Source organism: Cibotium barometz, chromosome 5, assembly GCF_041138505.1.
Source record: "Cibotium barometz isolate CiBa-2024 chromosome 5, ASM4113850v1, whole genome shotgun sequence".
Lineage (NCBI taxonomy): Eukaryota > Viridiplantae > Streptophyta > Polypodiopsida > Cyatheales > Cibotiaceae > Cibotium > Cibotium barometz.
In genome coordinates this window covers 56,173,327-56,195,173 of record NC_141050.1, presented here as the reverse complement: position 1 = coordinate 56,195,173, position 21,847 = coordinate 56,173,327, and the positions used below count along the sequence as shown (strand labels likewise).

Sequence of the window (21,847 nt, the reverse complement as noted above, 5' to 3'; positions counted from 1 at the left end):
ACTTTTACATGTTACACCTCTAAAATCCTCAGGCTTAGTGATGAAATAGTCTCATTTTCTATACCAAATTTCAAGAAAGTGTTTCAATTTGAATCTGCAAAAAAAAAAGGAAAAAAAACTCAAACCTTAATCTACATGATGCTTAAGAAAAAAAGAAGGCAAAGGTGTTTTGTACAACACCTTGCCTCTTTCGTATCATAAGACTCTTGTGGCTCCATTCCCACTTGTGGAAGCTGCACATGGTTAATATCGCATAGTACTGATCTAGTCTCTTTTGTCGTGAGAGGGGCTCTTGGTCTACTTCTGAACTAGTGTGTTTAGCACTAAAGAGAGGTTAATTCTAGTCAAGGTCCAATACCACTCCTAGCGTCAGTGCATGAGACAAAGTCTCACATAAAGGTCAGATATAAATAATACTGGGCAATGATTCAGCCTAACCGCAAATGCATAAGCACTAAGTCCAATGCCAAAATCACTTGGTGTGGAAGTTCCTTTTATGATGGTTTTAAGGTTTTTTGAGTTTTTTTATGGTAAATTTTTTTCTAAATAAGAAAACAATAAGTTAAAAAAGAAGGAAAAAACATACCTAAATACATATGCTCAATGCAACTGCGAGTTCTTAGTTTTTCCTCATTTTTTTCACTCTTTGGAATCTAGTTGGATCAACGAGATTTGGATATAACAAATGGATGATCTAGAAGTCACACCATCTAAATCAACATGATCTTGATTTTCTAGCAATCGTAAGATCAACGATCTTAATGAGGTGATCTAGATAACAACGATCAGATATGAGAATCATCACGCCAAAAATGTGTACGATTGAACTGCAGATGATCCCAACACAGGCGATCAGTATCGCGAATAATCTAAATGTTAAACTGACGATCGTGAATCGATGATCTAAATGACAACAATTTTGAATATTGGCTGATAATGCCTTGATTAAGATAATCTAAGAAAAAAAATATTTAAAAAATACTAATATACACAAATGTCCTAGTTAATCTAAGGCTAATGCTCGTTATGATGAAATCTACCAAGTGGAGAAATAGCTCACCTCAATCACATCCAAGACACATTGCTCTTCATTTCACCACTCCAATGAGATAAAGAATTGAACAAGTTAAGTATTATAAAATACAAAAGAGGTTAAGGTTAGAAGCAAAAACCTACTCCACTCACACAAATCTACTCCTTGTCACTACAATCATACAAACAATCACACAATGTAACTCCAATCCTACACATTTCCTCAACATTCAACCAAGGATTTGCATCCAAGGACAAGACAGCGTGAGAAAAATATTTTTTATTAGAAAAGTAACTATACTCCCTTACCTCCTCTGAGACTAGTTCGATCCCCAACTGCAACACCATTTATTCATATTAAGAACTTTCTTGCTCCATAGCAAGGAATCATAGTGCTAGTGGTTACTTCACTTGTCTTGGATTATGGAAGTCCCTTTAGAGAGGCTAAAGAAGCCAAGAGGTGTGTTAATCCCTCTAGTTTTTACTCCTCTACTCTCTAATCAACTAAGTAATCCTCCTTTCTAAAGATTATGGATAAGCTAGGAAGCTTGAAGCACCCTCTTCTACAATCATGCTCAATCACTCACTCAAGCAAGCAAGAATGCACATTCCATAAACGCCATAAACACACAAAAGCATGCACACTACAATTAAGCAAGCAAGAAGGCAAGAGCTTAAGAGAAGAAGAAATCTTTGCACTTGATAAAATCAAAAGTTGTATATATATATATAAGAGGGCTTTGCCCAACCGCCCACTTAAGTGGAAACCCGATTCGTATCTATACCCATATATACAAGGTTTGTGGTTGTTGTGACAGGCTTCTATACAGTTGTGGCTCACATGGTCTAAATAAAATGTAAATACACCCGAGGCTAGAGGCAAGGATGTTAGGTGTACATAAAAGAGTCAACAACTATCTTTGTCTCTCAAGGTAGGACTTGACCTCTAAATCCTTTGGACACTGAGCCATGCTACATGAGCCTCTTAGCCATGCTTTATGCCTTTGTGCCATACTCATGATCCACCAAGTCATTAGTAGAAAACATGCTTTTATGCTTTTGTGCCATGCTCATGAGCCTCTATGTCATTAGTGGGAAACGATATAGAGGTAAAATCGTTCCACTATAAAAAGTATGGAATTAGCAATAGTTTATACAATCGAAAATCTTGTTAAAAAAAGTCTGCTTTTGTGGCTTTTTAAAAAAATTAATCATTTTTCTTTACATTGTTTCACGAAAATTCCTACTAGGAAAATATTCTCAACACAAGATATTAGTTGGAAAAAAAAAATCAAGTGCCAAAAAAAGCTTTAAGGATATATTCTTCTAGGATCATTATTAAGGTGCTTTTCATCAAAAGTTTATATTTTTAAACCTTGCTTTGAAAAAACCCCTTTAATAATTTTTAAAGCACACTAAAAATGTAATACAGCAATTATTCTACATGGATTTAGGTCATTTGCATGTATCTTCTATCAATTATACACGGGTTTTTAGACACGTCTCCTTGACCATAGGGATATTGAACATAATTTATAAAGCACACTAAAATACAAAGAATATTATGTATGGATTTAGGTCATTTGCGTGTATCTTCTATCAAATATAAGCATGGTTTTTTAGACACTCTTCATGCTTTTTTATGGCTCATGGAAGACAATGGTGTATTGACTAATTCATGGTTTATACTTGTGGTGACCATTACACAAGATAGAGATTGTGTGCTAGAGGGGGTTCCAAATATCTCATGTTACTTATCCAATGAAATATCTCATCCAAGAGATATCACCATTTATCATAATCATTGCATAAAGACATCTCGAGTTTTGTTTCCTTTAACAAAAAAGGGAGACAATTTTGAGTAAAAACTGGTCACTCCTAAGCTCCTTACCCACTTGTCTAAATTCATGTCATGTGCACTTAAAAAAGACTCATGATCCACAACAAACGTGCTTATTTGTTAAGTTGTGCTATTGCATATGTGATTTAATGCCACAAAATCCTCATCAATGAGTTTAAAATGTGTTTTATTCTGATTTAAAGATGTGCTTTATCCCTAAGACATCCTTGCAAAAGTCCTACCATGTGGTCTGACAAATGGCTACTCGAGGTCTTGCCATGTCCCAAAAACATGATCCAAGTCTTGCCATGGCCATAGTAAATTTGGGAGACAAAATCAAGAGAAAAATTTGGGAGCAACATATGTATCAACCCATATTAAGTTCTCAAGTCAGTCTCAAAACAGCACTTTGCCCAGTCAAAGTCTAGTTATAAGATCAGTGTAAGGATCTTATCTGTTAAACCAGTAACTTTGATTTGGCACATGGCTAAAGCTTCCTTTTCTTAGCATAAGCTTTCTGCTTTTCACTACAAAATTAGCAAGGCTCTTTTTTTTTAAATCTTTATAGTAGGTTTTAACAAACCTTACATCTCCAGCCTAAAGTCAGATATGACTTTGCAACTTTGTTTGAAATTACACACATCCTCATGATAGATATGTGGACTTAAAGTTTTTTTTCCCCCCCCCCTAGAAAGCAGAACCTTAATACTGTGCAATGAAACTGCAGGCCTTTAATGAGATTATATGGGAGAAAAGCAATAATTATCACTACAGGGCCCACACTTAAACAAAGAACTAACACCTTTTGTTGAAATTTTTTCTTCTCTTAGTAGACTTTTTAGAGATTCGGCTCAAAGTTTCAAAACTGACAAAAACTGAAGCGTGGCTCTCTGTATGTTCTCTTATCTCCACTACCATCGACTTTTAACATCTAGATCATCCAAGCTTTCACATGCATGCATGCCATGTCTGGCCAACTTCACTCCCCTTCACTTGGTTGCAAGGCTGCACCTCACCACGAATCCACCATAGGCATTCCGACATTGTTGCCAAGCCTTTCCATAACCCTGATACAAGGAAAAAGGAATGATCACACAAGACATCTTCCATTATAAAAAGTTACTTGTCACCGTATGATGTTAAAATATCCTCCTCTTTTTATTTTTTATTTTTAAATCCTTCTGTAATCAGAATAAGAAGGAAGATAATGGACCCTTTCTAAGAGCATGGAGGAGGGAGCCATTCTGGCTCACTCCAAAGAGCATTGTCTCACATTGTGCTGTGTCAAAGGAACCTGATATATTCCCAATATGAGACTGGCCTTCACCAAATTCCCTCTAGCAATTACAGGTGAAGGTCAATGAAAACCGTACTCTTCCTCTAGATGGAACTTGCCTCTCAGCAGTCACGAATTTGACCGGAGTGGGCAGGAGAACGTCCTTCATGAGAGAGTGGGTCCATGGTCTTTCCATCACATACACAGCTACAGGGCATTCATTTATATTTCCACTCTCCAGATTGGTAGCCAAAGCCTCGCTTCTGTTTCGCATGATTTTGCACTAGGCTTTTACAGGACTTTATGCTGGATTTTACAAGATTTGGCCATACTTAATATAAGTTCAATATTTGAACAAAATGTTTTTTGAGAAAAGTACACTTCCCCACCTTTTATCCTAAGGGCTACTCTTTGCCCTTCGGATTTTAGCGATTTCGGGATGGCCGGCAGTCTATCACAGATGCAACAGCCCCAATGAGTCCCACTGACACTGCCTTTGGGATTACCTGAAGGCCCAACAGATTTGGTGGCACAATTGCCGCCTCTTCACTTCTGACCCCACCACTGCCCATACCGTCACGCGAGGGGCAGTTGCCTGGCAAGCGAGGGCCAGCCCCACACTCTGTTAAGGTAATTTGAGCATAAAATGGATGGAAGTTGTGAAGGATTATCCCATATGAAAAAACATGGCAAGTCGAAGAGCCATATTTGGATAGAGTGGCACCTTGTCATCGTCATCTCCCCCAGCTGGTATTTTTGGGGGACAGCACACCAGAAGGCCGGTGGAGGGTTTGCTGCAATGCCCAAGGAGCAATGGTGGTCATGCTCGTGGTGGTTGCCTCCTGGTGGTGCATTGTTTGGTCATCCAGATGGCTTGGGTTGTGCTTGGACGTGGTGATGCTGCTGTGACTTCTCACATGGTATTAGAGTTCAGGGTTGTGGTCCTCGGCAGCCCTTACTCCTGTCTTTTAGGTGGCTCGATTGAAGGGTGTTGGAGGCAATTCAAGCATGAAATTTCTGGAAGGTGTGTTGATTATCCCATATGCAAAAACATGGGAAGTCAAAGAGCCATATATAGGCTAGAGTGACACCTTGTCATAGTTATCTCCCCTAGCCCGCCGCGCGGGGCGGGGGGGGGTGGGGGGGGGGGGGGGGGGGTCACACCGGGAATGGGAGCCCAATGGAAGGTTTGTTGTAGTGCCCAAGTGGGGTTGATGGTCATCTCCCGGTGGTACGTTGTCTAGTCGTTTTGATAACCTGGGTTGTGCTTGGACGTGGCTATGCTGCTGTGAGTTCTCACTTGGTATCAGAGATCGAGCTTGTGGTCCTAGGTTCCTATAACTACGCCTGCAAATCGGAAGACAAAATACACATTTTTAGAGCACTTAACTAATACCAACAATGGACATTATTAACAACATTAAAACTAAAAATGACCAATAACACACCAACACTAGGACCGGAAAGGGCCGGCGGGCCGGCCCCCCTCTCAATACGTTTGTATTTCTTGGAGTATTTATATATACGAGTGTCACGGGCCAATAGGCCAGATTTCTCCTCACATGGAGTGAATACAATCCAAACAATTGGGTACTTGTCGATGAAGTCTGGATAGTCGAAGAAGTCCCAAGTCACAGGCACACTCCCACTTTCACTGGGTGCACACCTGTCTTTCACTGGTCTTCCGGGACCGTGCACCAACAGGCACGCCCGTACTAGCACAGGCAACGGGGTATACCATGGAAGAAACATTGCATGGTTCTCCCAGATAAGCTTTGCTCTCGGATTCTCTAATGTTTCTAACCTTCACTGGCTCTCAGAAATTTCTGAGGGCACGGTTAGCACTACCACTCAGAGAAAAACTAACCAAACTAGAAAAGCTTCTTGAGTATGGTTAGCATAAACGCTCTGCACAAAACTTAAAGAAATCTTTGAACTTAATTTAGCAAATTTTAGTTTTACACAAATAAGAAATACAAGGCACCTAGTATAGCTTGTAGCAGGAGTCAATGGAGATGCATTCCTATCACCATGCAGTCAGGTCCACCTAGTACAATAAGTAGAGATCCTGGTACAACAAGTTCAGGCCTAGTACAACAAGTACAGGTCTTGATACAGCAAGTACAAGTCTGGTACAATTCAAGTACAACAAGGTATAATCGGATACAACAAGGTACAATCGGATACAACAAGGTACAATCTGGTACAATAGGATGTAATCTGGTGCAAGCTGATACAAGCTGGTACAGCTTGGTACAGCAAATACAAATCTCGTACAGTAGGTACAAGTGCAGCCTGCAGGCAGGTACAGAGCAAGTACAGCACACGTGTGCAGGTAGAGCAACAAGTACAACACACAGGCAACAGCTCCAGCTTGTACAACAGTCGAGTACAAGGTACAACAGTAGGTACAAGATACAGCAGTCGGGTACAAGATTGGAGGCGAGTACAGAGCAGGCACGTACAGATTGGTGGCAAGTACAGATTGGAGGCAGGTACAAAGCAGACAGGTACAAATTGAAGGCGGGTACAGTGCAAAATACAACACATGGGCAGCATAATTGGCCACCACCCACGTGGGGGGAGAATACTAATGTTCCCATGTAATAGTTGCTTTTAGTATTATTAAACTGTAATCAAAGGTTAGTTTATGGACACCCACACTAGAAAATAAATGTCCAGTCCAAATTTTAAATGTGTGTGAACACATTTACTAATAAACACATTTAAAGTTGACCATAGCTTATGGATTTTACACTTCAGAAGGGCCAAAATGGTAATACTTACCACCTGTTCACACGCCACACCAATGTATCAGCAAGCAACACTCCCACAGTACACTAGGGGCGTCCTCATCCAGTGTATTGTCACGGCAAAACAGACAAAACAGGCAAACACACGCAAACAAATCATGCGAAAACAAGTTTATGCATGCAATCATAAATGCATGTGTACATGTAATGGACGAAATCTCCCTTTCATGAAACTTGTACAAAAAGTTCCTGTCGGACGTAAAAGTGGTGCGACAGAAATATGAATATATGTCCTTGTCTTCCTATGGAGTGACAATCCCATAGGTAAGACGCCATCCTGGCCATACACGGATGGCACCAACAGGCTCCCGTCCATACAGCACGAAGCAAGTCCACACAGTTGGCACAAAACTGGTTCCCGTCCTAGTTCCCGTCCATGTGACGCACTACTGGTCACGCACAGGTGGCACGAATCTAGCTCCCATCCATGTGACACCAAAAGACTGGCCCTTTCACATGGAACACCGACCTGGCTCCATGTGAACATGGCACAAATCTGGCCGCTCTATGGAGTGACAATCCCATAGAAGTGGCTCCAGAAATGGAGATGGACCAAATAGTGACACTACCAGCAGGCTTTCAAACAGTTGTCCTCAATTGAAAAGGCTCAAGATATGCCTGCAAAAGCTGAGGGTAGTTAGCAAAATAATCCTCGTCTACCCACTTTGCATCAATTGGCAAATAATTTTTAAATTTCACAAAGTATCTCCTGGAAAGCTTCCCATGTGGTAACTTTCTCTCCTTGTGAAAGACAATCTGCTCTGGCTAGAGGATCTCCTCATCAATCTCAACGGGTCGTGTGTGACAGGCTCTTCTGGATCTTGTCCCACATACTTCCGCAAATGACTCACGTGACAAGCATTGTGAATCTTCCAATGACCGGATAAAGCAAGCCTGTAGGACACTTCATTGATCTTGTCAACCACTTTGAAGAGTCCATAATATCAGGTAGAAAGCTTTGGATATGATCCCTCTTGTCCTGGCCTCTTCTCTAGCCTAGCTTTCTCAAATTTCAGCAATACCCAATCACCTTCCTTGACTTGCATGTCCCTTCTATACTTGTCAGCAACCCTCTTATGCTTGTCTTGTGACCTTGCATTGGCTGTCCACACCTAAGCAAAGGCTACATCCAAGTCACGCACATACTCATCGGCTGCAAAAATCTCATCCTTTGTACGAAGGATGGGTGGCAAGATCACTCTGTCATAAAAAATGTCAAACGGAGCCTTTCCCGTGGAGGCATGTACTGTGTTATCGTAAACAAACTCTACAAGTGGAAGATACTTCTCCCAAGCACTCTTTTGATCTGCCACATAACACTTCAACAAATCCAATACAACAGAATTTGCAGCCTCATTTTGACCATCTGTTTGGGGGTGATAAGCAGATGAGAACTGAAGCTTAGTGTCCATGTTATCAAATAAAGCCCTCCAAAAGAGTCTCGTAGTCCTGGGATCTCAATCCCCAACAATGGACTTAGGCATACCATGATGCTTGAAAATGTGAGCAAGAAAAAGCTTCACCATATGATCAACTTTAATGGTTTTCTTAACGGGCAAGAAGTGAGCTTGCTTGCTAAACGTGTCAACTATGGTCCAAATAGCATCATTCCCTAGGCAAATCCATAATGAAGTCCATAGTAATGCTTTCCCATGGCTGCGAGGGAATAGGCAATGGCTGAAGCAAACCTGGAGACTTTTGCCAATCAAATTTCACCTTTTGGCAAGTAATACATGCGCGTACATATGCCTCAATGTCTTTACGCATGCTTGGTCAAAAGAAATATCCTTCGATCATGCGTGTCGTAGATAAAATACCGCTATGACCAGCATAAGGTGAAACGTGATACTCCTCCATAACCTTTGGATGCATATCCTTCACACCACATAAGTAGTTATCCTTCATAAGATCCCTCTTTGATCACATAAGAGGCATGCAAGTGACCAGCCATCAAATCAGTCCATATTTGGGAAAAATCAGCATCCAAACGATAAAGATCACGCATGGCAGATAAGTCCCCATGAAAGGCCACTGAAACTGTAGCTATATAAGGCTTCCTGGACAAAGCATCTGCCACTACATTCTTCTTTCCCGGAGTGTGTACAATCTGAAAATGAAACCCAAGAGCTCTTTTTCATAAATGTCCATATGGATCTCGGCATCATGCAATCGGCGGCTTTCATAAGCAACTGCATGACTCTTGATTTAGGACAGCCCCTATACAATTCCCACATGCATCACATTCCACCTTGCCCGCATCAATAACATGCATGCGACCTCTATGCATGAATGCGATCCAGTTGGTTTTATATTCTTTGCGAGGCTCAAGCCGATGATGCCAAGGCTTGCCAGCTAATACATCACATCCCTTGAGTGGGGCAATCACCAAATGCTCATGATCCAAATAACCCTGTATATGAATGCGCAACTTTCCAATAAGAGACGTGACCTGCATCTCTTTGCCAACAAAAGCCGCCTCTGCTTCAATTTGGGATCCCATGTCCCCAATCTCTATGCCCAAGGCGGTTGCCATCTGTGTAGAGATGAAATTATTTGTTGCACAATCATCAAACATGAATAAGACCGGCTGATCCTTGATTTGTCCCCAAGCTTTGCATACCACTCTCTCTTTGCCATCATGCTCAGTGGTATCCTGCACATTGGGTATGGCATTCACATTTGCCTTTGGTGGCTTGTCCTCCTACTCTTGCTTGTGGTAGGGCATTGCCTAAACATGTGCTCTTTACTACCACAAGAAAAGCATTTCCCCTCTTTGGCATATTGCTCCCTTTGTTCGGCGGTCAAGCCAAACTTGTTCTTCTTGGGTGCAATGTCTTTGGATGGGGTTCTTTTAGCTTTACCACCCTTTTGGGCGTCCTGGAAGCTCTTTTTAGGTGGTTGTCCACCTTTTTGCAGGTTTGGGACAACCCTCTCTTTGCCCTTGAAACCTCCCAGATCTTGCTTAATTTTAAGCACCAATTGCTCCGTAGCAAGAGCAGATGCTATGAGCTGCTAGAGAGTGTGTTTCGGGTGCAATTCAATACCCCAACAATAAGCTGGTTGCAATCCGGAGTGAAACTTGCTCGTCCTTTCATCCTCGGATAATTGCATAAAGGGAGTTACCTCAAGCAACACTTTCCAAAACTTATTGACATACTGCTGTACACTTTCATTGTCTTTTTGCTCAAGTCTATCCCACTTTTGGGTGAGAGTTTGATGTGCATTAGGAGGCAAAATTTAGGCATAAAACCTATCCTTAAACACTTTCCAAGTGCAAATGGGATCTTTGGTGGTCTTTTCAGTGATCCACCAATGGGTAGTTGTCCCCTTCAAGAACATGCTTGCATGACGAATTTTGGACTTCTCAGTGAATTCCTCGTCACTAAAAGCAATGTCAAACTCTCCCACAAAAGCTAGCACCTTAGAGGCATCATACTCTTCATGAAAGGCATCAAATTTCACGGACTTATCCCCTGCCTTGAACTCCTTGAGCTTCAAGGGATGTGGTACATGTTCTTCTCTTTTTCTCTTCCCCTTATCCAACCAGGCAGCCCTCTCTGCATGGGCTGCATGGGCAATCAAAGATGTTTCAAGAGGCACGGTGGCATGTGCATTATGAATCCGTGGCCCCGATGCATGTGACCTCCCCAAATGATGCAATGTCTCACCGCGAGACAACTCAATGGGCAAAGTCTTTTGGCTTGCATGCCGACCACTCTCCATACACAAGGCCATCATGTCGCCCACTAGCTCCAACATGCACATACTTGTTGCCTCTTGTCCCATGAGGAGTGGATGCATGGCGAGGAGTGACTGATATAAAAGACCTCAACCGTTGGGATGCTGGGTCTCCCTGCTTCAAACCAAGTGGATTCTTGAATACTAACTCTCCATCCTCTCCTTCCTTGAGATCACCCTTGCGGATGAGATAAGAGAGTGCCAACACTCTTGGCTTCTTGCCACTTCACGAGCCATGGACTCAAAGGTCATATCCACCATAGCATCAGCTTTCCTTGCTTCAATGACACTCTGTACATGGGGATCTTCATGCAAAAATTTCAGCTCTTGCTCCTTAGCCTGCAAAAGCTTCTTCATGTGCTCCAATTCAACCCTCAAGGCACTGGGCTCATCCTCATGCATAGGCTCTTTTCCACGGGATGGTTGTCCCATGAATGCACTATCATAACCTCTCTCAAGAGGCTTGTGCCTTCCAAGCAATGCATCAGAATCACGTGAAGCACTTGATTGACCTCTTGAATTTGGCACCTCCAAAGGATTGCCTTGGCTGTCCATTGAGTCAAGTGTCAGTGTATGCTTCCAATCTCAAAACATCGTGTCTCCTCCTGAGAAAGAGAGACAACCGGACTCTGATACCAATGTAACCGCTCCCTACAGCAGGCCTACAAATCGGAAGACAAAATACACATTTTTAGATCACTTAACTAATACCAACAATGGACAATATTAGCAACATTAAAACTGAAAATGACCAATAGCACTTGACACTAACACTGGGGCCGGAAAGGACCGGCCCCCCTCCCTCAATACATTTGTATTTCTTGGAGTATTTATATGTACAAGTGCCACGGGCCAATAGGCAAAATTTCTCCTCACATGGAGTGAATACAACCCAAACAATTGGGTACTTGTCGATGAAGTCTGGATAGTCAAAGAAGTCCCAAGTCACAGGCACACTCCCACCTTCACTGGGTGCACACCTGCCTTTCACTAGTCTTCCGGGACCGTGTACCAACAAGCACGCCCGTACTAGCACAGACAACGAGGTACACCGCGGAGGGAACATTGCCTGGTTCTCCCATATAAGCTTTGCTCCCAGATTCCCTAGTATTTCTAACCTTCATTGACTCTCAGAAATTTCTGAGGACACGGTTAGCACTACCACTCAAGGAAAAACTAACCAAACTAGGAAAGCTTTCCGAGTATGGTTAGCATAAACATGCTTTGTTCCTGCTCTACACAAAACTTAAAAAAATCTTTGAATTTAATTTAGCAAATGTTAGTTTTACACAAATAAGAAATACAAAGCACCTGGTATAGCTTGTAGCAGGAGTCAATGGAGATGCATTCCTATCACCATGCAGTCAGGTCCACCTAGTACAATAAGTAGAGGTCTTGGTACAAGTTCAAACAGCAGGCGATTGAGAGGGTAGTTGGCCACCGGGGGAGAATACTAATGTTCCCATGCAATAGTTGCTTTTAGTATTATTAAACTGTAATCAAAGATTAGTTTATGGACACCCACACTAGAAAATAAATGTCCAGCCCAAATTTTAAATGTGTGTGAACACATTTACTAATAAACATTAAAGTTAACCATAGCTTATGGATTTTACACTTCAGAAGGGCCAAAATGGTAATACTTACCACCTGTTCACATGCCACACCAATGTGTCAGCAAGCAGCACTCCCACAGTACACTGGGACGTCCTCGTCCAGTGTATTGGCACGACAAAACAGGCAAACACACGCAAATAAATCATGCGAAAACAAGTTTATGCATGTGTACATGTAATGGACGAAATCTCCCTTTCATGAAACTTGTAAGAAAAGTTCCTGTCGGGCGCAAAACTACCGCGACAGAAATATGAATATATGTCCTGGTCTTCCTACGGAGTGACAGTCGCCATCCTGGCCATACACGGATGGCACCAACAGGCTCCCGTCCATTCAGTACGAATACTAATGTTCCCACGTGGGGGGAGAATACTAATGTTCCCATGCAATAGTTGCTTTTAGTATTATTAAACTTTAATCAAAGGTTAGTTTACGGACACCCACACTAGAAAATAAATGTCCAATCCAAATTTTAAATGTGTGAACACCTTTACTAATAAACATTAAAGTTAACCATAGCTTATGGATTTTACATTTTTAAAGGGCCAAAATGGTAATACTTACACACCACACCAATGTGTCAGCAAGCAGCACTCCCACAGTACACTGAGGGCGTCCTCGTCCAGTGTATTGGCACAGTAAAACAGGCAAACACACGCAAACAAATCATGAGAAAACAAGTTTATGCATGCAGTCATAAATGTATGTGTATACATGTAATGGACGAAATCTCCCTTTCATGAAACTTATACAAAAAAGTTCCTGTCGGGCATAAAACCTGCGCGATAAAAATATGAATATATGTCCTGGTCTTCCTATGGAGTGACAATCCCATAGGTAAAACGCTATCCTGGCCATACACGGGTGGCACCAACAGACTCCCATCCATACAACACGAAGCAAGTCACACACAGGTGGCACAAAACAAGTTCCCGTCCATGTGATGCAGTACTGGTCACACACGGGTGGCACGAATCTAGCTCCCATCCATGTGACACCAAAAGACTGGCCCTTTCACATGGGACACGGACCTGGCCCCATGTGAACATGGCACAAATCTGGCCGCTCTATGGAGTGACAATCCCATAGAAGTGTCTCCGGAAATGGAGATAGACCAAATGGTGACAGTTCCAGCGGCTAGAATGGAGGAGGGTGTTGAAGGCAATTTGAGCATGAACTCGCTGAAAGTTGTGTTGGATTATCCCATGAGTGGAAAAATGGGAAGTCAAAGACCCATATATAAGCTAGAGTGGCACCTTGTCATAGTCATCTTCTCCAGCCAGTATTTTGGAGAGTTTGTTAGGAAAGGGGGGGAGGGGGGGAGGTATATGCGGATATGGTCCAAAGATGAATTGCTAGTGTACTACCAAAGGTGGTAAGTGCCACCATTTGGTCCATCTCCATGTCTGGAGCCCCTCTTCTAGGATTGTTGCTCCATAGAGCAGCCAGATTTGTGCCATGTTCACATGGAGCCAGGCCAGTGTCCCATCGTGCCACCCGTGTGTGACCAGTACTGCATCACATGGACGGGAACTAGTTTTGTGCCACCCATGTGTGACCTACTTCGTAATGCATGGATGGGAGCCTGTTGGTGCCACCCGTGTATGGCCAGGATGGCGTCTTACCTATGGGATTGTCCATCCATAGGAAGACCAGGACATACATTGATATTTCTGTCGTGCCAATTTTGTGCCCGACAGGAACTTTTTGTATAAGTTTCATGAAAGGGAGATTTCGTCCATTACATGTGCACATGCATTTATGGCTGCATGCATAAACTTGTTTTTGCATGATTTATTTGCGTGTGTTTGCCTGTTTTGCCGTGCCAGTACACTGGACAAGGACGTTCCCAGTGTACCGTGGGAGTGCTGCTTGCTGACACATTGGTGTGGCGTGTGAACAAGTGGTAAGTATTACCATTTTGGGCCTTCTAAAGTGTAAAATTCATAAACATTAGTTAACTTTAATGTTTGTAAGTAAATGTGTTCACACACATTTAAAATTTGGGTGCCCAAAGATTAACCATCAATTAAGGCTTGACAATACTTAAAGCAACTATTGCATGGGAAGTATTCTCTCCACACATGGATGGTGGAACGGGTTGGTTGAAGGAAAAGGATTGCCTACTCTATGGAGGGGTGGCAATGATTTTTCTCCAACCGGCCCGCTGTACCTGCCTCAAGCTCCAGCCCACCTGTTGCCCGTGTGATGTACCTACCCTGTACACGCCTACAGCTGTTGTACGACTGCTGTACCTGCTGCCCGTGTGCTGTACCTGCCCTGTACACACCTGCAGCTGCTGAACGATTGCTATACCTGCACCCGTGTGCTGTAACTGGCCTGTACATGCCTGCAGCTGCTGTACGACTGCTGTACCTGCACCCGACTATTGTACATGCACCCGACTGTTGTACCTGCTACCAGACTGCACCAAGCTGTACTTGCTGTACCAGACTCTACCCGACTGTACTTGATGCACCAGCTTGCTGTACTTGCTATACCCAGCCAGTACTTGCTGTACCAGGCCTGTACTATCTATACCAGGATCTGTAACTACTGTACCAGGTGGACCCGACTGCGCGGTAAAAAGGATGCATCTCCATTGACTCTTGCTACAAGCTATACCAGGTGCTTTGTATTTCTTATTTGTGTAAAACTAAAATTTTCTAAATTAAGTTCAAAGATTTCTTTAAGTTTTGTGTAGAGCAAGAACAAAGCATGTTTACGCTAACCATACTCAGGAAACTTTCCTAGTTTGGTTTGTCTTTCCCTGAGTGGTAGTGCTAACCGCGCCCTTTGAATTCTGAGAGCCAATGAAGGTTAGAAACACTAGGGAGTCCGGGAGCAAGGCTTATCTGGGAGAACCAGGCAATGTTCCCTCCGTGGTGTACACCTTTTGCCTGTCCTAGTACGGGCATGCCTGTTGGTGCACGGTCCCGGAGGACCAGTGCAAGGCAGGTGTGCACCGAGTGAAGGTGGGAGTGTGCCTGTGACTTGGGACTTCTTCAACTGTCCAGACTTCATCGACGAGTACCCAATTGTTTGAGTTGTATTCACTCCATGTGAGGAGAAATCTGGCCTATTGGCCAGTGACACTTGTACATATAAATACTCCAAGAAATACAAATGTATTGAGGGAGGGCCGGCCCTTCCCGGCCCCAGTGTTGGTGTCAAGTGTTATTGGTCATTTACAGTTTTAATGTTGTTAATAATGTCCATTGTTGGTATTAGTTAAGTGATCTAAAAATGTGTATTTTGTCTTCCGATTTGTAGGCCACCTGTAGGGAGCAGTTACATTGGTATCAGAGCCCGATCGTCTCTCTTTCTCAAGAGGAGACACGGTGTTTTGAGATTGGAAGTACACAGACACTTAACACAATGGACAGCCAAGGCAATCCTTTGGAGGTGCCAAATTCAAGAGGTCAATCAAGTGCTTCACGTGATTCCGATGCATTGCTTGGAAGGCACAAACCTCTTGAGAGAGGTTATGACAGTGCATTCATGGGACAACCATCCCGTGGAAAAGAGCCTATGCATGAGAATGAGCCCAATGCCTTGAGGGATGAATTGGAGCACATGAAGCAGCTTTTGCAAGCAAAGGAGCAAGAGCTGAAATTTCTGCATGAAGATCCCCATGTATAAAGTGTCATTGAAGCAAGAAAAAGCTGATGCTATGGTGGATATGACCTTTGAGTCCATGGCTCGTGAAGTGGGCAAGGAGCCAAGGGAGTTGGCACTCTCCTATCTCATCCGCAAGGGTGATCTCAAGGAAGGAGAGGATGGAGAGCTAGTATTCAAGAATCCACCTGGTTTGAAGCAGGGAGACCCAGCATCTGAACGGTTGAGGTCTTTTATACACTAGGAAGAGGTATCAATCACTTCTCACCATGCATCTACTCTTGATGGGACAGGAGGCAACAAGTACGTGCATGTTGGTCCAGCTAGTGGGCTTCATGATGGCCTTGTGGATTCAAAGAAGGTATATCATGGGGAGAGTGGTTGGCATGCAAGCCGAAAGACTTTGCCCATTGAGTTGTCTCGTAGTGAGACATTGCATCATTTGGGGAGGTCACATGCATCAGGGCCACAGATTCATAATGCACATGCCACCGTGCCTCTTCAAACATCTATGATTGCCCATAAGCCCATGCAGAGAAGGCTGTCCCGTTGGATAAGGGAAAGAGAAAAAGAGAAGATATGTACCACATCCCAAGAAGCTCAAGGAGTTCAAAGCAGGGGACAGGTCCGTGAAATTTGATGCCTTTCATGGAGAGTATCATGCCTCTAAGGTGCTAGCTTTTGTGGCACACTTTGACATTGCTTTTAGTGATGAGGACTTCACTGAGAAGTCCAAAATTCGTCATGCAAGCATGTTCTTGAAGGGGACAGTTGCCCATTGGTGGATCACTGAAAAGACCACCAAAGATCCCATTTGCACTTGGAAAGAGTTTAAGGACAGATTTTATGCCCAAATTTTGCCTCCTAATGCACAGCAGACTCTTACCCAAAAGTGGGATAGACTTGAGCAAAAAGACAATGAAAGTATGCAGCAGTATGTCAATAAGTTTTGGAAAGTGTTGCTTGAGGTAACTCACTTTATGCAACTCTCCGAGGATGAAAGGAAGAGCAGGTTTCGCTCCGGATTGAAACCAGCTTATCGTTCGGACATTTAATTGCATCCGAAACACACTCTTTTCAACAGCTCATAGCATCTGCTCATGCTACGGAACAATTGGTGCTTAAAATTAAGCAAGATCAGGGAGGCTCTAAGGGCAAAGAGAGGGCTGTCCCAAACCTGCAAAAAGGTGGACAGCCACCTAAAAAGAGCTTTCAAGAAGCCCAAAAGGGTGGTAAAGCTGAAAGAACCCCATCCAAAGACATTGCACCAAAGAAGAACAAGTTTGGCTTGAGCCCCGAGCAAAGGGAGCAATATGCCTGTTTAGGCAATGCCCTACACGCAAGCAAAAGCATGAAGACAAGCCACCAAAGGCAAATGTGCATGCCATACCTGATGTGCAGGGTACCACCGAGTATGATGGCAAAGAGAGAGTGGTATGCAAAGCTTTGGGACAAATCAAGGATCAGCCCGCCCTATTCATGTTTGATGATTGTGCAACATATAATTTCATCTCTACACAGATGGCAGCCGCCTTGGGCATAGAGATTGGGGACATGGGACCCCAAATTGAAGCAAAGGCAGCTTTTGTTGGCAAAGAGGTGCAGGTCACGCCTCTTATTGTAAAGTTACGCATTCACATATACGGTTATTTGGATTATGGGCATTTCTTGATTGCGCCAATGGGTATTCCAAAATCGTACAAAGGAAAGCACAACTTGACCAATGGGGAAATAGAGGTCTACCGCAAGGAAGGGAAATGCTTTAGATGTGGCAGAGGGGCACATGTGGCCCAATGTCCGGACCGTGCTAAGGACCTCGAGAGCAAGTAAAGTCCAAGGAAAAGTCTAAGCCAATGGTTGGTGGGATTTCCGATGTATTGGAAAACACTTCAAAACTTGAGGCTAGAGAGTTATGCCTCTTGGGGCAAAATGCGGGCAAGAATCCTCTAGTGTTGTTTGACATGGAAGCCACAAATAATTTCATTTCCATAGAGCTTGCGGAACAGTTGGGTATCAAACCCAAGGAAATGGGATCGGTCTTGCATGCGGAACAAGTGTTTCATGGTGACACAGTGGCAGTAACGCCTATCATTGGTAAGTTGAGGATTCATGTCCAAGGTTATGTGGACTATGAGGATTTCTATATTTCACCTTTGAAGCACTCCGATGTCATCTTGGGGATGCCATGGTTCCATAGAGGAAGAGTGCTATTATCCAAATTCCCGAGAGGACTATTTCTTTTAAGCATAAAATAAGGGTATCACTACTGTAGCACCATCCCTATTGTATCCCATGTATCTATTTCCAAAGCAATATAGTCTTCCATCTTCACGTATATGTTCTTTGTAAAGGATAAGAGTGAAGACTCAACAAAAGATTTGAACTCTCTTGAGAGGAAGAGACTACGATTTCTAGAGGGATACAAGGATTGCTTCACGGATGTTATTCCAAGAGAGTTGCCTCCTAACCGACCAGAGGATCATGTGATAGAGTTGATTCCAAGGAGTTCACCCTCGAATTGACCTCCTTATCGTGTGAGTGTAGTACAACAAGAAGAGATTATGACACAAGTACAGGACTTGCTATCAAAGGGGTTAATACAGCCTAGTTCTTCACCCTTTTGTTCTCCAGTGCTTCTAGTGCAAAAGAAGGATGGCTCATTCCACATGTGCGTGGACTACAGAGCCTTGAACAAGATTACAATCAAGAATCGGTTTCCTATACCTCTTCTTCTAAGATTGCACTCCCCCCTCCCTCCGCCTCTCTAGAGTACTCCCGCTACCCTCCAACAACACCCGACCCGTAGTGGAGGCAACCGGCGAGCTCCGTCCGCCGTTTGATTCATCGATTCTCGGAACCAGTAGAGATGACCATCTTCGCTTCCCAGGTGAGGGCTCGCCCGCCAATCCCTAGGTGGACCTCCAAGATCTTGGGACTACCGGCGGTGGATTACAGTTTCTTCCAATGTCTTCCAGTGGAAGGAACTAATATTTTTGAGGAACTGATATTTTTAAGGAAACTATGGCTCCCATTCTGATCCATGTGGTGTTTCATCATTCTAGGCCATCTAGGCCAGAGAGTGGCACGATGATCTTCTCCTTTCCCTTGAGTGCAATCTTGCCGCCATCCAAGGACATGCAGTTGAGCTCTCACACCAACTTCATGATTTGCATATCACCGACGCGCTCACCCATCGCTAGCCCTAGGCTCGGATGGAGCTGGGGGCTCAGGCCATAGATATTAGGATAGGGAGGTGGTGTCTTCCAACCTGGAGGTGCTGCTCTTTGTGTTCCTTCATATCTCAATTGCAGTACTCCTCCCCCCCTCTTAGAGATACCTTCACGCCATAGAGATTAGGATGGGGAAGTTCCAACCTAGAGGTGCTGCTCTTTGTGTTCCTTCATATCTCAACTGCAATATTCCTCGCCCCTTCTTAGAGATACCTTCATTGTGATCGATGGAGTTCACATTATGCCTACTCTCGTGTTCGAACAGAGTGGCGACACATGGAGGACAGGATCCGTGCCCACTTGGCGCACCTTCACCCCAGGACCGATTGTGATTACCCCTTGTCGAAAACCATGCCCAAGACTCTTCGAGTGGAGGACAGTTCTGCCTCCCACAGAGTTTGATATGCGGATAGCCTCATGGAACATTCAGGGTTTAGGGGGGCCTTAGTGCTTTCAAAGGCGAGGCGTCCTCAGAGAAGAGCTACATAGAGCTACAGTTGGGAGTCCCATCAACATTCTCTTTCTCCAGGAGCACCCGGCGTCACTGTGGGAAGATTTTACCGGGCAGGAGACACTTTTTGGTCTCCATCTTTCAACCTCTCAAGTATGCAAGGTGGAGTTTGTATTTATGTCAGCGAGCAACTATTGTCGACAGTGGTGTCAGACAATGAGCAGCTTTTGTCAGCAGGCTCACGTGTCATAGTCTCTGGGCGTGTGCAGTGGGTTACCATTAGGATTGGAGAGGATTGTGTGGGCTTCCTCAACGTTTATGTCCCGAACGTTTGAGCAGGTAGAGGCACCTTCTGGAGTATAGTCCGTCAAGCCCTTCCTCAAGCTGACTTTTGGTGCATGGGTGGAGACTTTAACATGATCGAGTAAGCAGAGGACAGACTCAGAGGAGGCACGGCTACAGTCTCAGGAGCAGAGTACTCTACATGGGAGGAGTTGATTCTGGCACTTAAGAGACAAGACTACCAAATTTTGGGCGCGATGAGTGGGCTTGCGGTCGCAAGGGCATGAGTGGCATCTTGGCAGGCACCACTTTCTCTGATCATGCTCCGATTATTCTATCCTTGGAGGACTCCTGGAGGCAGGACAGGCATGTGAGCACTAGGATTCCAAGCAGCCTCATACAGGACCCCAAGATCTGCGGGATAGAGCAGATATAGGCAAGATTGGATTCTATCTCAGGTTATGCAACATGCACCTTGGATGTGGGCCTCGATGAGATCATCGGATTTTTACAATGAGGACAATGTTCTTAGCGATGGGGATTTTGGTAGGAGCTCTAAGATGTCCTCCTCTCGTAAGGATACTGAAGAACCTAGCGACAACTCTGACATAGATGGTGACATAGGCTTTTAGCCTCTATGGTCTAGACTCTACTATCTACTATCTAGCCATCCGGTGGCATGCCCTTCTCACCTCCAATGCCTAGTATCTAGGCTTTTAGCCTTTTTGCATTTTTGTACTCACATTTTTGCACTTGACCATGCCGACTTTTGCAGCTTTATATATATTCATGACTCTTTGATATGTACATTTGTCTACTTTCATTTTCTATGCAACATACTAAATTTCTATGCTTTGGGTAAGTTGTAATTTCTCTAAGTTTTGTGTCTATGTGGATGTGCGTATAACAATATATATTTATATTTTTAAGTATTTTTTATATGAACCGTACCTCCACCGTATTTTTATTTTCAAAATTTAGCAATGCATTCCGAGACCGTATTTAAACGTACCATACCGAATCTAACTTTTCATACCTGACAACTATGTTGGCCCCCATAGCAGATTAGAGCCCCCAACTAGATGATTTCAGTGGCTACATCTTCCAAAGGGTGAGGATGATCGGATTTTAGGCACATGAGTGGAATCTAGCAGTTATGGATTTGGTAGAGCCGGCCCCTCACGCACCTCCAGTGGGACCAAAGGAGTGAACTTGGAGTGATCCTGCTGATCGGGAGGAGACTCTAGATACCTCGTTCTTCGCATACACTGCACGGCTAGGCCGCAAGATTCAGATGCCCGAGGTTGGGGACACCTCGGCAACAGCAATACATTGGCAGTCACAGGGCCTCTCACAATGTTTTCTCTCAGATTTTTGAAAGAGACTCTAGGACAGTTTTCGGCCTTGAAAGATCACCCTCTTTCTTTGACTACTGGCACACGAGAGCCTGGCGGTCACCCTCATGAGTCTTAGCAACATTGTCTTTGGGATTGCCCGAAGGCTCAGCAGGTCTTGCAATGGATTCTCCACATTTTCACAAAATGGACACAATCTCGACCCGTATCATTTCATGGGACACTGCCGCTTGGGCCACAGAGGCTGAGGTTGTCATGGCTTATGAGGAGGAAGGTGGGGGGCTAGCCCTTAAGGTCTCTTACCTTCACATTTCGACAGTACCAGTCCCTGCTGCTTCTACTGATCACGGGACTCCACGCTCGTATAAAAGATGGGACATTTGTAGTAGCATTACAGCCTGGCACATATGGAGAGCTCGATACAATGAAGCAATCGAGGATACCCACACTCCACCTGTAGAGTTCATCAGAAGCATTTGGCCCGACATCATTCATACCCTCCACGAACAGTGGGGAAAGCTGCAGGGTGGCTCTGATCGCATGCAGAAGCGGCAGGAAGCTTTCTTGAGGCTCTGGCAACGTGGCCCTTTTCTCA

The 21,847-nt window shown here is 44.0% G+C and overlaps 1 protein-coding gene across 2 annotated transcripts in view; it reads right to left on the bottom strand.

Moving 5' to 3' along the window:
- Positions 1–3,650: 3,650 nt before the first annotated feature.
- The window catches only part of LOC147638668 (cyclin-C1-1-like), a 103,447-nt gene continuing 85,250 nt past the window's right edge, over positions 3,651–21,847 (bottom strand). For both annotated transcript variants that reach the window (XM_086798620.1, XM_086798619.1), the window contains one exon: positions 3,651–3,939. The gene's annotated coding sequence lies outside the window, so the exon portion shown is untranslated. The remainder of the gene's footprint in view (positions 3,940–21,847) is intronic.